This window comes from Myotis brandtii, unplaced genomic scaffold, assembly GCF_000412655.1.
Source record: "Myotis brandtii unplaced genomic scaffold, ASM41265v1 scaffold940, whole genome shotgun sequence".
NCBI classification, from domain to species: Eukaryota; Metazoa; Chordata; class Mammalia; order Chiroptera; family Vespertilionidae; genus Myotis; species Myotis brandtii.
The window spans coordinates 633,519-636,822 of NW_005371877.1; the positions used below are offsets into that span (position 1 = coordinate 633,519).

The 3,304-nt window shown below is 64.6% G+C and overlaps 1 pseudogene; it reads left to right on the top strand.

Annotated features, from left to right (window-relative positions):
- The first annotated feature begins 2,511 nt into the window (after window positions 1–2,511).
- Window positions 2,512–3,295, top strand: LOC102254684 (annotated as a pseudogene).
- The last annotated feature ends 9 nt before the right edge of the window (window positions 3,296–3,304 follow it).

Genomic DNA, 3,304 nt, shown 5'->3' on the forward strand with positions numbered 1-3,304 from the left:
GGGCCGGGCAGGTGGGTGGCCGGCGGTCACTGGACCAGGAAGAGGAGGAGGCGGGGGCTGGCACGAGCAGGGATTCTCATGGGAACACCCAGGTGTCCCCAGTCGCCCCGGGAGAGGCCGGGGTGTCCCAAGGGAGCTGAGGTACGTGAGCCCTGGCCAGCTGGGCCGGGCACAGCGGGGTGGGAAGGGGCCGCCGGGGGTCAAGCCTGTGTCCTGTCTGGCCTTGCTGGTGCCGGGGACTCTGAGGACGGGGAGCAGGAGCCCTTTGGGGTCCAGGGCACACTGGCCGGCTAGCGGGCAGGACTCTGAGCAGATGGGCCGGGGGCCTGTTGGTGTCACTCAGGGCTGCCCTCCGGGGCCTCAGGAGCTGGGTCACCCCGCAGGGTGGGGGGCCGACACCCAAGAATCTGAGTCGTGCTGTGCCGTGGCCCTTGATCCCCAGCCTGGGCTGGCCCTGCCCTCCTCCCCCTCCGGACCCTCCACCCTGGCCTCTCGTTCCAGTCCCTGGGCCCCCGTGACTGTTCTTGAAAATATGAGGTGGGATGTCCCTGTGTTCCTGGCAAGGACGCGATCCTGGCCGCAGAGGTGGCATCAGACCCTGGGCTCCAAGCCCCAGGGGCCCAGCTTCCTGGAGCCCCCAGGCCGCCCCCCAGAGGCCAGGCCCACAGGCCTGTGCCCGCCCCTTCTGGGAATTTGAGGACAGGCCTCCCGTGTCCTCAGGCCCCGCCTCCCTGGCCGGTGGAGCTGGCCTTGGGTCAAGGCCTCCGGCCACATGTCACCTGGAGGGGGCGGGCAGAGGAGCAGCTGGTCCCAGAGACCCCCTGACCCTATGGGCCCCCCGGCTCCCTCACGAGAGGGCTGGGTCTCCCACGGTCCTCACCCAACACGGGTCCCACTCCTCTGCTCACGCCTGTCCCGTGTCCCCCCCGTCCCACGGGCCAGGTGGGGAGAGCTCCCAGTGGGGAGACTGAAGCCAGGGCCAGGACGTCTGTCGCTCTGGTGCCCACACACCAAGGGCAGGCTGCCAGTGCGGCCGCCTCCAGGCAGGCCCCCTGGATTGTGCCTGCTCCTGGCAGGCGTGAACTGGCCCCTGTACAGCGTTTGCCTTCTCCTGTTGGCGGTGAATATTCACCGTCCTCACCGCTCCCCGGGCCTGAACGGCCCCGAGGGGCACGATGCCAAGCGGGGTCCCTGCCCTTGAGGGCCCGCCCAGTGCCTGGTGGGCGCTGCCCGGGAGAGGGAGTGGGACCAGGAACCAGGGGCCTGAGCTGCTGGAGAAGGGCCCTGGCAGAGCCCGCAGCCTAGCCAGGTTCTCTTGCCAGGTTCTCCAGCCAGGTTCTGTTCTTATTGTCCTGTTACATCTGTATTTATACCATTTGATCCTATAACCATGCCTCTATAATCACATCATGGTATGTTTTGGGTAATCTTCTACAGTTCCTTGTTTCATTTCCATAGTTTCTTATCCGACCTTTGCCAAAAATCCCATCTCCATCTAGTTCTGTTGATTTTAATCCTATCCATTCTATTCCAAAGGTGTTATCTCCATTCCAAGATCACTACTCTACTGTTCTGTTAAGCTACAAGGAAGTAACTGAAGGAGATTATCCTAAGTAAAGATTATGTAGCTTAAGCGTGATTGTTCGTAGTTAAGGTGATGAACTACCCGCCTGGCACTTAGTTAAGGGGTTTTATTGATTTATTCCCTTCCTTAGTCCTGTTAATCCCTAACTCCAGGGAAAAATCCCCACCTGGGGAAACAACCTTTCTCGGGAGGTGGTCCTGTTTAAAACACATAGCGCTGAGAGGGGGAGCAAACATATTCATATAGGCCAGGTCCCCACACACAGGAGATGTCCCGAACGGTCCCAGCCCTGTGGCCGGACCACCCGGGGCCTGGAGGGCAGACCAGAGGTGCGGGGTGGGGCCCAGGGCTCGGCAGGAAGAGCCCCCACGCCCCCCAGGTCCCTGGGCTGATGTGGAAACATGGCCTGGTGCCGGGGAGACGGGGAGACGTTGGCCTCAGCTGAGTGGGGACAGCAGGGCCATCAGGCCCCTCGTTAAGGTCCTAATGACCCTGCGGCCCCAGAGGTGCTGACGGCCAAGGCGGGTTCCTGTGCACCCAGCACACTCCGCTCTGGGCAAATGGTCCGGAACGTGTAGCCTCAGCCCCAGGCCATTTGCCACCCCCTGGGGCGCCAACGGGCCTGGCTGGTGGCGCTATAAAGAGGGCCGGGCCCGGCAGCCCCCAGACCTCCGCCCTCCGCCCTCCGCTATACCCGCGGCACCCACAGGCCATCAGCAAGCAGGTGGGTCAGGGACGCTGCGCTGCTGGGTCCGGGCTGCCCGCCTGGGTTGGGGCTGCCTCCCAGGTCCAGGGTTCTGGGCTGTCCAGGATGCGGGCTCTTCCCTCAAAGCAATGGAGGGGTGAGCACTGGGTGGGGGTCCCCATCGGGCACGGTCCCCTCACTGGCATCGACCCCACCCATCTCCAGTCCTCGACGCCCGGCCATGGCCCTGTGGACGCGCCTCCTGCCCCTGCTCGCCCTGCTGGCCCTCTGGGCACCCTCCCTTGCCCAGGCCTACATTTACGAGCACCTGTGCGATGAAGATCTGGTGGATATGGTGACCATAATATGTGGAGATCAGGGCTTCAAAAATCCCACGGCCCTCCGGGAGCTGCCCGACCCGCAGGGTGAGCCACCACCCCTCACCCCTCGGTCACATCCTAAAGGGACCGGCTACCTGGCCACCGTCGGCTCCAGGGACAGAGAGTGGGTGACCCCCGAGGGCGGGCCTGTCCCCTCCCTGCCTTCCTTCCCGCCTCAGACAAGCACCCGCCTCCTCCCTCTGCCTCTGACGGCAGCTGCCCGGCAGTGTCGTCTTGGGGTCCGGTCCTGGCCATGGGGGTGCACCCCTCTCCTGCCCGAATGCCTGTGGGGCCCAGGAGCGGGCCAGGCTGTGTGAGGTTGCCCTGGGGGCCGATGGAAAAACGCAGGGACCACCCTGGGGGCAGGGCCCGCTCTCCCCTAGGCTGCTCGGGGCAGGGCCGGGGTGGGGGTCCCCAGGAGGCCCTGATGGCTGATCCCCGTCTCTCCTCCTGGGCAGGGGGGGAGGTGGACATGGGCACAGGTGGCCATGGGCGCAGAAGGCCCTCACCCTGGAGCAGCTCCTGCAGAACAGTGACATCGTGGACAAGTGCTGCACCAACATCTGCTCATCTGCTCATCTGGAGAACTACTGCAACTAGGCCGCCCTGGGCCTGGCCGCTCCCTGCCCCCCGAGACCCAATAAACCCCTGAAC